Source organism: Pseudophryne corroboree, chromosome 9 (assembly GCF_028390025.1).
Source record: "Pseudophryne corroboree isolate aPseCor3 chromosome 9, aPseCor3.hap2, whole genome shotgun sequence".
Taxonomy (NCBI): Eukaryota; Metazoa; Chordata; class Amphibia; order Anura; family Myobatrachidae; genus Pseudophryne; species Pseudophryne corroboree.
Window position 1 is genome coordinate 341,562,753 of NC_086452.1, and position 13,628 is coordinate 341,576,380.

Sequence of the window (13,628 nt, forward strand, 5' to 3'; positions counted from 1 at the left end):
CTAATGGTGATGTACCTAGTCTGGAGGGTCAAGTGGCACCATTGGTGTCTTCCTGGTGCAGCGGTCAGTCATTGAGGAATTTAGGTGGATCCAGCAGAGCTTCTGGTGAGTGTATTGCAAATCCTAACCTCTAACCCTAACCCTCCTCCTAGTGCCTAACCCTAACCTCTCCTCCGGTAGCCTAACCCATCCCCAGTGGTCTAGTGGTGATTTGCTTTGCCTGGAGGGGGGGGGGGGATCAAGTGGCCCCAGCGGTGTCTTACTGGTCCAGTGGTAAGCTGATGAAGACTTCTGATGGTGAGTATATAGCTAATCCTACCACTAACCTCTAACCCTAACCTACACCTCTATCCTAACCATTTACTGCCATTCCATGCTGAATGTCAACATTTCAGATGTTGACATTGTGAAAATGCCTGCATTTTGTACATGCTGACATGTTCAATATCTACATTTTAACAATGTCAACATCATAACTGGTGAGAGACAGTGGACAGGGGAGTGGGCCCAAGTCAGTTAGGGCCTGACTGGTGCCTGGGTCAGTTGCACATCAGAAAGGGATAGAAAGGAAACTCAGTGGCAGCAGCTCCTTCCTCCAGCCCAGCACATGCTCCTCTGCACTGGGCTGCAGGGTTCCAATGGAGGTTGCTGCCACTGAGCAGCAGCGCTCTCCTTCTCTCTCCCAGCATGATGTTCTGCTGCCACTACTATACAGCGGACAGTAATAGTGTTACAGCGGGAACAGAATCTGCCCTCTTTCCAGCATGGCTCTGTGCATAGTGTGTTTTTTTTTAAATTTTTGTGGGGAGGGTGCATGGCCACTCCTCCCCCAATTTGGTCATTCTCCCCAGCAGAGGCGTAACAATGGTTTTTGGAGCCCAGGGCAAGATTATGAATGGGGCCCCCCAAGATTCATAAACTAAGCTATGTGCGCGCATATAGTTGTGCACCAGAGGGGTTCAGTCATGCACCAGAGGGGCGTGGTCATTAAAAATGGGGCGTGTCAACATGACACGCCACCTGTTTCACGTCATAATGGAAACATTCTTTTCTCTTACGTCCTAGAGGATGCTGGGGTCCACATTAGTACCATGGGGTATAAACGGGTCCACTAGGAGCCACTGGCACTTTAAAAGTTTAATAGTGTAGTTTGACTCCTGCCTCTATGCCCCTCCTACCAGACTCAGTTTAGAAAATGTGCCCGGAGGAGCCGGTCACAGCTAGGGGAGTATAGGCATAGGAGGCTGCTGGCAACAGCCTCCCTGCTTCGTGGGACTTAGGGGGGAGTAGTGTCCAACCCTGAGAGGTTAATGGCCACTATCTCCGCTGACAGGACACTGAGCTCCTGAGGGTGATGATTGTTACCGCTCACTCCCGCAGCATGCCGGCACCCCCTAACACAGGCCGAAGATTTCAGTAGCGAGTGAGTCACCGGCAAACGGGGAGCTGGTGTGAATGGTGGCAACAGGGTATGAGCGCAGTACTGACTGTGCTCCGGAGAGCTCAGCGGTACACAGTGCGGCACTATGAGGCGCACCCTGAGCCAGCGAAAATACCCTACACTGGTCACGCAAGGCTATCAGGGACCTCGGTAACACTGCTAGCAAAATCCTCATTCCAGCATAATCCTTTGAAAATGCATGAAGAGGCGCCATCTCCAGGTGGCGGAGCTTCTCCTCAGAGCAGACCCAGCAGCGTTCAGCGCCATTTTCTCCCTGCAGATGCAGCTACAGAGACGCTGACAGGGAGTGCTGTCCCTCCACATGACTCCAGCTATCCTGTGCGGTACCAGGGGGTTGTAGAAGAGGGGTAGGCTGTGTATTATCTGTGTAGTCTATTAAGGTACACAGTCAGCACCAGGTTAGTTTTACTACCTAATTGAGCACTATGTGTGTGCTGGCTCCAGGCTCTGTGTTTCTCTGGAGTACTTGGGGGGAAACTGTGTCTTACAATTTTCCTGTGTGAGTGTAGTGTATGTTTTCTCCCATAGCCATGTCCAGTGACTCTGTGTCTCATGCTGCAGAGGATGTTTCTTCCCCAGAGGAATCCATTCCATGTACCCAGGAATGTAATGTGTTGTTTCAGATTCCTATTAATGAGCCCAAATGGCTGACTTCTATTAAGGTAATGATCTCTCAGATCTCTACTAGGGTAGCTCATACTGAGACAGAGACTCAGGTTTTAAAGCTATGGCTGTTTGGTCAGGTTCTAGTCCTATTCCTTCTAAATCCCCTAGCATCTTCCCAAAGAAACGTGCACTTGCCCAGATTATGCAAGATGACACGGATATCGACTCTGATGCGGCAGACGGTGACGAGGATGTCCTGAAGGGGTGGCATCCCTGGCTAAGGGGGTGCAGCTCATGATTGAGGCCATTAGAGATGTGTTAAACATTATGGACACACCACCTGAGCAGGTTGAGGAGGCTTACTTCACGGACAATAAGAAAGCCTTGCTAACCTTTCCTGTGTCTAAAGAATTAAATGGTTTATTTGAAAAATCCTAATGAAACCCCGGAGAAAAAAATTCCAGATCCCCAAGAGGGTTGTGGTTGCTTTTCCTTTCCCTGAGGAGGATAGAAAAAGATTGGAAAACCCACCCATAGTTGACGCATCTGTCTCCAGACTGTCAAAAAAGGTGGTTTTACCTGTCCCTGGATCTACCGCGTTAAAAGAACCGGCTGATCATAAGATTGACACGATGCTCAAATCCATATACACTGCTTCAGGGGTGGTGTTAAGGCCTACTATTATTGCCTGTGCATGGATCTCAAAAGCTATAGTAAAGTGGTCAGGCACATTACTAGAAGACTTAGCTACAGTGGATAGAAGTGACATTGAACTGTTTTTACGTAACATACAGGATTCTGCGGGGTTCATGGTGGAATCCATGAAGGGCCTGGGAACGCTTAATGCAAGGATATCTTCCATGTCTGTCTCAGCTCGCAGGGGACTCTGGCTACGCCAATGATCTGCCGACACGGAATCCAGGAGAAGTGTGGAGAACCTACCCTACACAGTTCAGGCTCTATTTGGGGAGGCGTTGGATGCGTGGATTTCCACGGCAACCGCAGGTAAGTCACCTTTTCTTCCCTCAGCTACGCCCTCTACAAAGAAGACCTTTTCTTCATCTGCATCACAGTCCTTTCGGATCACTTAAACAAAAAAGTCCAAGCCTCCTACCACTTTCTTTAGAGGTGGGCGTGCAAAATCCAAAAAGCCTGCACCTGCAGGATCACTGGACCAAAAGCCTGCTTCTGGCACCTCAAAATCTTCAGCATGACGGTGGACCGCACAACCTGGAGGACGGACTGGTGATGCGAGGCTCAGATGTTTCAACCAAGTATGGGTGTCATCCAGCCTGGATCCCTGGGTACAGGATATTGTATCCCAGGGGTACAGACTGGAGTTTCAAGAACTCCCGCCTCACCGGTTCTTCAAATCAGGCTTGCCAGCTTTGCTAACAGACAGGGCTATCCTAAAGGAAGCCATCTAAAAATTGGAAAGGTCGACGGTCATTGTTCCAGTTCCACTTTATATGCAAAACAAAGGTTACTATTCAAACCTTTTCGTGGTACCGAAACCGGATGGTTCGGTCAGACCGATTTTGAACTTGAAATCTTTAAACCCTTATCTGAGGGAGTTCAAATTCAAAATTGAGTCTCTGAGAGCGGTGATCTCAGGTTTGGAGGAGGCAGAGTTTCTGGTATCCCTGAATATCAAGGAAGCTTATCTCCACATTCCGATTTGGCCACCGCACCAGGCTTATCTCAGATTTGCACTGTTAGTCAGTCACTATCAGTTTCGGCCTCTCCACAGCACCGAGGGTGTTCACCAAGGTGATGGCAGACATGATGGTTCTTCCCTGCAGACAGGGGGTGAACATAATCCCATATCTGCACGATCTGCTGATAAATGCATCGACCAGGGAGATATTGTTGCAGTCCATTGCTCTCACGACTCGTCTGCTTAGGGAACATGGTTGGATCCTGAATCTTCTAAAGTCACATTTGGAGCCGACAAGGAGATTGTCTTTCCTGGGGATGATCCTCGACACGGAAGTGCAGAGGGTATTTCTACCTGAGGAGAAAGCATTGGTGATACAAACAATGGTCCGGGATGTCCTGAAACCAGCCCGGGTTTCGGTTTATCAGTGCATTCGCTTTCTGGGGAAGATGGTTGCCTCCTACGAGGCTCTACAATACTAGAGATGAGCGCCTGAAATTTTTCGGGTTTTGTGTTTTGGTTTTGGGTTCGGTTCCGCGGCCGTGTTTTGGGTTCGAACGCGTTTTGGCAAAACCTCACCGAATTTTTTTTGTCGGATTCGGGTGTGTTTTGGATTCGGGTGTTTTTTTCAAAAAACACTAAAAAACAGCTTAAATCATAGAATTTGGGGGTCATTTTGATCCCAAAGTATTATTAACCTCAAAAACCATAATTTACACTCATTTTCAGTCTATTCTGAATACCTCACACCTCACAATATTATTTTTAGTCCTAAAATTTGCACCGAGGTCGCTGTGTGAGTAAGATAAGCGACCCTAGTGGCCGACACAAACACCGGGCCCATCTAGGAGTGGCACTGCAGTGTCACGCAGGATGTCCCTTCCAAAAAACCCTCCCCAAACAGCACATGACGCAAAGAAAAAAAGAGGCGCAATGAGGTAGCTGTGTGAGTAAGATTAGCGACCCTAGTGGCCGACACAAACACCGGGCCCATCTAGGAGTGGCACTGCAGTGTCACGCAGGATGGCCCTTCCAAAAAACCCTCCCCAAACAGCACATGACGCAAAGAAAAAAAGAGGCGCAATGAGGTAGCTGTGTGAGTAAGATTAGCGACCCTAGTGGCCGACACAAACACCGGGCCCATCTAGGAGTGGCACTGCAGTGTCACGCAGGATGTCCCTTCCAAAAAACCCTCCCCAAACAGCACATGACGCAAAGAAAAAAAGAGGCGCAATGAGGTAGCTGTGTGAGTAAGATTAGCGACCCTAGTGGCCGACACAAACACCGGGCCCATCTAGGAGTGGCACTGCAGTGTCACGCAGGATGTCCCTTCCAAAAAACCCTCCCCAATCAGCACATGATGCAAAGAAAAAGAAAAGAAAAAAGAGGTGCAAGATGGAATTGTCCTTGGGCCCTCCCACCCACCCTTATGTTGTATAAACAAAACAGGACATGCACACTTTAACCAACCCATCATTTCAGTGACAGGGTCTGCCACACGACTGTGACTGATATGACGGGTTGGTTTGGACCCCCCCCAAAAAAGAAGCAATTAATCTCTCCTTGCACAAACTGGCTCTACAGAGGCAAGATGTCCACCTCATCTTCACCCTCCGATATATCACCGTGTACATCCCCCTCCTCACAGATTATCAATTCGTCCCCACTGGAATCCACCATCTCAGCTCCCTGTGTACTTTGTGGAGGCAATTGCTGCTGGTCAATGTCTCCGCGGAGGAATTGATTATAATTCATTTTAATGAACATCATCTTCTCCACATTTTCTGGATGTAACCTCGTACGCCGATTGCTGACAAGGTGAGCGGCGGCACTAAACACTCTTTCGGAGTACACACTTGTGGGAGGGCAACTTAGGTAGAATAAAGCCAGTTTGTGCAAGGGCCTCCAAATTGCCTCTTTTTCCTGCCAGTATAAGTACGGACTGTGTGACACGCCTACTTGGATGCGGTCACTCATATAATCCTCCACCATTCTATCAATGTTGAGAGAATCATATGCAGTGACAGTAGACGACATGTCCGTAATCGTTGTCAGGTCCTTCAGTCCGGACCAGATGTCAGCATCAGCAGTCGCTCCAGACTGCCCTGCATCACCGCCAGCGGGTGGGCTCGGAATTCTGAGCCTTTTCCTCGCACCCCCAGTTGCGGGAGAATGTGAAGGAGGAGATGTTGACAGGTCGCGTTCCGCTTGACTTGACAATTTTGTCACCAGCAGGTCTTTCAACCCCAGCAGACCTGTGTCTGCCGGAAAGAGAGATCCAAGGTAGGCTTTAAATCTAGGATCGAGCACGGTGGCCAAAATGTAGTGCTCTGATTTCAACAGATTGACCACCCGTGAATCCTTGTTAAGCGAATTAAGGGCTGCATCCACAAGTCCCACATGCCTAGCGGAATCGCTCCCTTTTAGCTCCTTCTTCAATGCCTCCAGCTTCTTCTGCAAAAGCCTGATGAGGGGAATGACCTGACTCAGGCTGGCAGTGTCTGAACTGACTTCACGTGTGGCAAGTTCAAAGGGCATCAGAACCTTGCACAACGTTGAAATCATTCTCCACTGCACTTGAGACAGGTGCATTCCACCTCCTATATCGTGCTCAATTGTATAGGCTTGAATGGCCTTTTGCTGCTCCTCCAACCTCTGAAGCATATAGAGGGTTGAATTCCACCTCGTTACCACTTCTTGCTTCAGATGATGGCAGGGCAGGTTCAGTAGTTTTTGGTGGTGCTCCAGTCTTCTGTACGTGGTGCCTGTACGCCGAAAGTGTCCCGCAATTTTTCTGGCCACCGACAGCATCTCTTGCACGCCCCTGTCGTTTTTTAAAAAATTCTGCACCACCAAATTCAAGGTATGTGCAAAACATGGGACGTGCTGGAATTTGCCCATATTTAATGCACACACAATATTGCTGGCGTTGTCCGATGCCACAAATCCACAGGAGAGTTCAATTGGGGTAAGCCATTCCGCGATGATCTTCCTCAGTTGCCGTAAGAGGTTTTCAGCTGTGTGCGTATTCTGGAAAGCGGTGATACAAAGCGTAGCCTGCCTAGGAAAGAGTTGGCGTTTGCGAGATGCTGCTACTGGTGCCGCCGCTGCTGTTCTTGCGGCGGGAGTCCATACATCTACCCAGTGGGCTGTCACAGTCATATAGTCCTGACCCTGCCCTGCTCCACTTGTCCACATGTCCGTGGTTAAGTGGACATTGGGTACAACTGCATTTTTTAGGACACTGGTGAGTCTTTTTCTGACGTCCGTGTACATTCTCGGTATCGCCTGCCTAGAGAAGTGGAACCTAGATGGTATTTGGTAACGGGGGCACACTGCCTCAATAAATTGTCTAGTTCCCTGTGAACTAACGGCGGATACCGGACGCACGTCTAACACCAACATAGTTGTCAAGGACTCAGTTATCCGCTTTGCAGTAGGATGACTGCTGTGATATTTCATCTTCCTCGCAAAGGACTGTTGAACAGTCAATTGCTTACTGGAAGTAGTACAAGTGGGCTTACGACTTCCCCTCTGGGATGACCATCGACTCCCAGCGGCAACAACAGCAGCGCCAGCAGCAGTAGGCGTTACACGCAAGGATGCATCGGAGGAATCCCAGGCAGGAGAGGACTCGTCAGAATTGCCAGTGACATGGCCTGCAGGACTATTGGCATTCCTGGGGAAGGAGGAAATTGACACTGAGGGAGTTGGTGGGGTGGTTTGCGTGAGCTTGGTTACAAGAGGAAGGGATTTACTGGTCAGTGGACTGCTTCCGCTGTCACCCAAAGTTTTTGAACTTGTCACTGACTTATTATGAATGCGCTGCAGGTGACGTATAAGGGAGGATGTTCCGAGGTGGTTAACGTCCTTACCCCTACTTATTACAGCTTGACAAAGGGAACACACGGCTTGACACCTGTTGTCCGCATTTCTGGTGAAATACCTCCACACCGAAGAGCTGATTTTTTGGGTATTTTCACCTGGCATGTCAACGGCCATATTCCTCCCACGGACAACAGGTGTCTCCCCGGGTGCCTGACTTAAACAAACCACCTCACCATCAGAATCCTCCTGGTCAATTTCCTCCCCAGCGCCAGCAACACCCATATCCTCCTCATCCTGGTGTACTTCAACACTGACATCTTCAATCTGACTATCAGGAACTGGACTGCGGGTGCTCCTTCCAGCACTTGCAGGGGGCGTGCAAATGGTGGAAGGCGCATGCTCTTCACGTCCAGTGTTGGGAAGGTCAGGCATCGCAACCGACACAATTGGACTCTCCTTGTGGATTTGGGATTTCGAAGAATGCACAGTTCTTTGCTGTGCTGCTTTTGCCAGCTTGAGTCTTTTCATTTTTCTAGCGAGAGGCTGAGTGCTTCCATCCTCATGTGAAGCTGAACCACTAGCCATGAACATAGGCCAGGGCCTCAGCCGTTCCTTGCCACTCCGTGTGGTAAATGGCATATTGGCAAGTTTACGCTTCTCCTCCGACAATTTTATTTTAGGTTTTGGAGTCCTTTTTTTACTGATATTTGGTGTTTTGGATTTGACATGCTCTGTACTATGACATTGGGCATCGGCCTTGGCAGACGACGTTGCTGGCATTTCATCGTCTCGGCCATGACTAGTGGCAGCAGCTTCAGCACGAGGTGGAAGTGGATCTTGATCTTTCCCTAATTTTGGAACCTCAACATTTTTGTTCTCCATATTTTAATAGGCACAACTAAAAGGCACCTCAGGTAAACAATGGAGATGGATGGATTGGATACTAGTATACAATTATGGACGGGCTGCCGAGTGCCGACACAGAGGTAGCCACAGCCGTGAACTACCGCACTGTACTGTGTCTGCTGCTAATATATAGACTGGTTGATAAAGAGATAGTATACTCGTAACTAGTATGTATGTATAAAGAAAAAAAAAAAAAACACGGTTAGGTGGTATATACAATTATGGACGGGCTGCCGAGTGCCGACACAGAGGTAGCCACAGCCGTGAACTACCGCACTGTACTGTGTCTGCTGCTAATATATAGACTGGTTGATAAAGAGATAGTATACTCGTAACTAGTATGTATGTATAAAGAAAGAAAAAAAAACCACGGTTAGGTGGTATATACAATTATGGACGGGCTGCCGAGTGCCGACACAGAGGTAGCCACAGCCGTGAACTACCGCACTGTACTGTGTCTGCTGCTAATATATAGACTGGTTGATAAAGAGATAGTATACTCGTAACTAGTATGTATGTATAAAGAAAGAAAAAAAAACCACGGTTAGGTGGTATATACAATTATGGACGGGCTGCCGAGTGCCGACACAGAGGTAGCCACAGCCGTGAACTACCGCACTGTACTGTGTCTGCTGCTAATATATAGACTGGTTGATAAAGAGATAGTATACTCGTAACTAGTATGTATGTATAAAGAAAGAAAAAAAAACCACGGTTAGGTGGTATATACAATTATGGACGGGCTGCCGAGTGCCGACACAGAGGTAGCCACAGCCGTGAACTACCGCACTGTACTGTGTCTGCTGCTAATATAGACTGGTTGATAAAGAGATAGTATACTCGTAACTAGTATGTATGTATAAAGAAAGAAAAAAAAAACACGGTTAGGTGGTATATACAATTATGGACGGGCTGCCGAGTGCCGACACAGAGGTAGCCACAGCCGTGAACTACCGCACTGTACTGTGTCTGCTGCTAATATATAGACTGGTTGATAAAGAGATAGTATACTCGTAACTAGTATGTATGTATAAAGAAAGAAAAAAAAACCACGGTTAGGTGGTATATACAATTATGGACGGGCTGCCGAGTGCCGACACAGAGGTAGCCACAGCCGTGAACTACCGCACTGTACTGTGTCTGCTGCTAATATAGACTGGTTGATAAAGAGATAGTATACTCGTAACTAGTATGTATGTATAAAGAAAGAAAAAAAAACCACGGTTAGGTGGTATATACAATTATGGACGGGCTGCCGAGTGCCGACACAGAGGTAGCCACAGCCGTGAACTACCGCACTGTACTGTGTCTGCTGCTAATATATAGACTGGTTGATAAAGAGATAGTATACTCGTAACTAGTATGTATGTATAAAGAAAGAAAAAAAAACCACGGTTAGGTGGTATATACAATTATGGACGGGCTGCCGAGTGCCGACACAGAGGTAGCCACAGCCGTGAACTACCGCACTGTACTGTGTCTGCTGCTAATATAGACTGGTTGATAAAGAGATAGTATACTCGTAACTAGTATGTATGTATAAAGAAAGAAAAAAAAACCACGGTTAGGTGGTATATACAATTATGGACGGGCTGCCGAGTGCCGACACAGAGGTAGCCACAGCCGTGAACTACCGCACTGTACTGTGTCTGCTGCTAATATAGACTGGTTGATAAAGAGATAGTATACTACTAATATTATATATACTGGTGGTCAGGTCACTGGTCACTAGTCACACTGGCAGTGGCACTCCTGCAGCAAAAGTGTGCACTGTTTAATTTTAATATAATATTATGTACTCCTGGCTCCTGCTATAACCTATAACTGGCACTGCAGTAGTGCTCCCCAGTCTCCCCCACAATTATAAGCTGTGTGAGCTGAGCAGTCAGACAGATATATAATATATATAGATGATGCAGCACACTGGCCTGAGCCTGAGCAGTGCACACAGATATGGTATGTGACTGACTGAGTCACTGTGTGTATCGCTTTTTTCAGGCAGAGAACGGATATATTAAATAAACTGCACTGTGTGTCTGGTGGTCACTCACTATATAATATATTATGTACTCCTGGCTCCTGCTATAACCTATAACTGGCACTGCAGTAGTGCTCCCCAGTCTCCCCCACAATTATAAGCTGTGTGAGCTGAGCAGTCAGACAGATATATATAATATTATATATAGATAATAGATGATGCAGCACACTGGCCTGAGCCTGAGCAGTGCACACAGATATGGTATGTGACTGAGTCACTGTGTGCTGTGTATCGCTTTTTTCAGGCAGAGAACGGATTATAAAGTAAACTGCACTGTCCTCACTAGTAAACTCTCTCCACTCAGTCTCTACACTTCTACAGTAACAGTACTCCTCCTAGTCAGCTCCAGTAAATCTCTCTCAGTCTCTTATAATCTAAATGGAGAGGACGCCAGCCACGTCCTCTCCCTATCAATCTCAATGCACGTGTGAAAATGGCGGCGACGCGCGGCTCCTTATATAGAATCCGAGTCTCGCGATAGAATCCGAGCCTCGCGAGAATCCGACAGCGTCATGATGACGTTCGGGCGCGCTCGGGTTAACCGAGCAAGGCGGGAAGATCCGAGTCGCTCGGACCCGTGAAAAAAAACATGAAGTTCTGGCTGGTTCGGATTCAGAGAAACCGAACCCGCTCATCTCTATACAATACGGAAGATTTCATGCTCGATCATTCCAACTGGATCTCCTAGACAAGTGGTCAGGTTCTCATCTGCATATGCACCTGAGGATACGTCTGTCACCAAAGGCAAGGGTTTCACTCCTCGGGTGGCTGCAAATACCTCACCTTCTGGAGGGCCGCAGGTTCGGGATTCAGGACTGGATCCTTCTAACCACGGATGCAAGTCTCCGGGGTTGGGGCGCAGTCACTCAAGGGGAAACCTTCCAAGGAAGGTGGTCAAATCTGAAATCCAGTCTTCCCATAAACATTCTGGAACTAAGAGCCGTGTACAACGGTCTTCTCCAAGCGGCACTTCTGCGAGATCAAGCCATTCAAGTACAGTCGGACAATGTAACGACGGTGGCCTACATAAACTGACAGGGCGGAACAAAGAGCAGAGCTGCAATGTCAGAGGTAACAAGAATCATCCTCTGGGCGGAAAAACATGCGTTGGTGTTGTCAGCAATTTTTATTCCGGGAGTGGACAACTGGGAAGCGGACTTCCTCAGCAGACATGATCTCCATCCAGGAGAGTGGGGCCTCCATCCAGAGGTGTTCACAGAGGTGACAAATCTTTGGGGGGTTCTTCAAATAGACATGATGGTGGTCATTCCGAGTTGTTCGCTCGCAAGCTGCTTTTAGCAGCTTTGCACACGCTAAGCCGCCGCCTACTGGGAGTGAATCTTAGCTTCTTAAAATTGCGAACGAAAGATTCGCAATATTGCGATTACACACTTCTTAGCAGTTTCAGAGTAGCTCCAGACTTACTCGGCATCTGCGATCAGTTCAGTGCTTGTCGTTCCTGGTTTGACGTCACAAACACACCCAGCGTTCGCCCAGACACTCCTCCGTTTCTCCAGCCACTCCCGCGTTTTTCCCAGAAACGGTAGCGTTTTTTCCCACACGCCCATAAAACGGCCTGTTTCCGCCCAGAAACACCCACTTCCTGTCACTCACACTACGATCGCCTGAACGAAGAAAAAGCCGTGACTAAAATTCCTAACTTCATAGCAAATTTACTTGGCGCAGTCGCAGTACGAACATTGCGCATGCGCACTAAGCGGAAAATCGCTGCGATGCGATGAAATTTACCGAGCGAACAACTCGGAATGACCACCGATGGCCTCCCGCCTCAACAAGAAGCTTTGGATGTATTGTTCCAGGTCAAGAGACCCGCAAGCAATGGCGGTGGACGTCCTGGTGACTCCGTGGGTGTTCCAGCTGGTGTACGTATTTCCTCCACTTCCACTCATTCCAAGTATTCTCAAGTATTCTAAAGCTCATAAGGAGAAAAAGAGTTAAGGCAATCCTCATTGCTCCGGACTGGTCAAGAAGGGCTTGGTACGCAGATCTTCTGGGTCTACTGCTGGAAGATCTGAGGCCTCTTCCTCTTCGGGAGGACCTGCTACAACAGGGGCCATTCGCTTATCAAGACTTACCGTGGCTACGTTTGACGGCATGGACGTTCAACGCCAGATATTTGCTCGGAAGGGCATTCCGAACAAGTTTATTCTTACCATGATACAGGCTAGGAAAGGAGTAACATCTAAACATTACCATTGCATTTGGAAGAAGTATGTATCTTGGTGTGAATCCAAGAAGTTTCCTACTGTGGAGTTTCAACTGGGACCGTTTCTCCTCTTCCTGAAAGCAGGTGTGGATATGGGCCTGAGGTTGGGATCTGTAAAGGTCCAGATTTCGTCCTTATCCATTTTCTTTCAGAAACAGGTAGCTTCTCTCCCTGAGGTTCAGACTTTTTTGAAAGGGGTTCTGCACATCCAGCATCCCTTTGTGCCGCCTACGGCGCCCTGGGATCTTATTGTGGTGTTGCAGTTCCTCCAATCAGATTGGTTTGAACCTTTCCAGGAGGTTGAGGACAACTTTGTCACGTGAAAGGCTGTCACTCTGTTGGCCTTAGCTTCTGCTAGTCGTGTGTCGGAGTTGGGGGCTTTGTCTTGTAAAAGCCCCTACTTGGTCTTCCATGAAGATAGAGCTGAACTCCGGACACGTCAGCAGTTCCTTCCAAAGGTTGTGTCGGCTTTTCATATCAACCAACCTACTGTGGTGCCAGTTGCTACTGACTCCTCAATTCCATCTAAGTCCTTGGATGTTGTAAGGGCGCTTAGAATTTATGTGAGGAGGACTGCTCGTCACAGAAAATCAGACTCTCTGTCCTGTATGATCCCAAGAAACTTGGGTGTCCTGCTTCTTAGCAGACGATCCCTCGCTGGATTAGGTTCCCTATCCAGCATGCATATTCTACGGGAGGATTGCCATGCCCAAAATCTGTTAAGGCCCGCTCTACTCGTAAGGTGGGTTCTTCCTGGGCGGCTGCCCAGGGGGTCTCGGCTTTACAACTTTGCCAAGCGGCTACTTGGTTTGGGTCGAACACGTTTGCTAAGTTCCACAACTTTGATACTTTGGCCTCTGAGTACCTGAAGTTTGGTCATTCAGTTCTGCAGGAGCCTCCGCGC

General features: G+C 48.2%; 1 protein-coding gene across 3 annotated transcripts in view; it reads left to right on the top strand.

Annotated features, from left to right (window-relative positions):
* LOC134958186 (inter-alpha-trypsin inhibitor heavy chain H3-like) overlaps nt 1-13,628 on the top strand; it is a 449,083-nt gene that overhangs the window by 185,906 nt on the left and 249,549 nt on the right. The window lies entirely within an intron of this gene.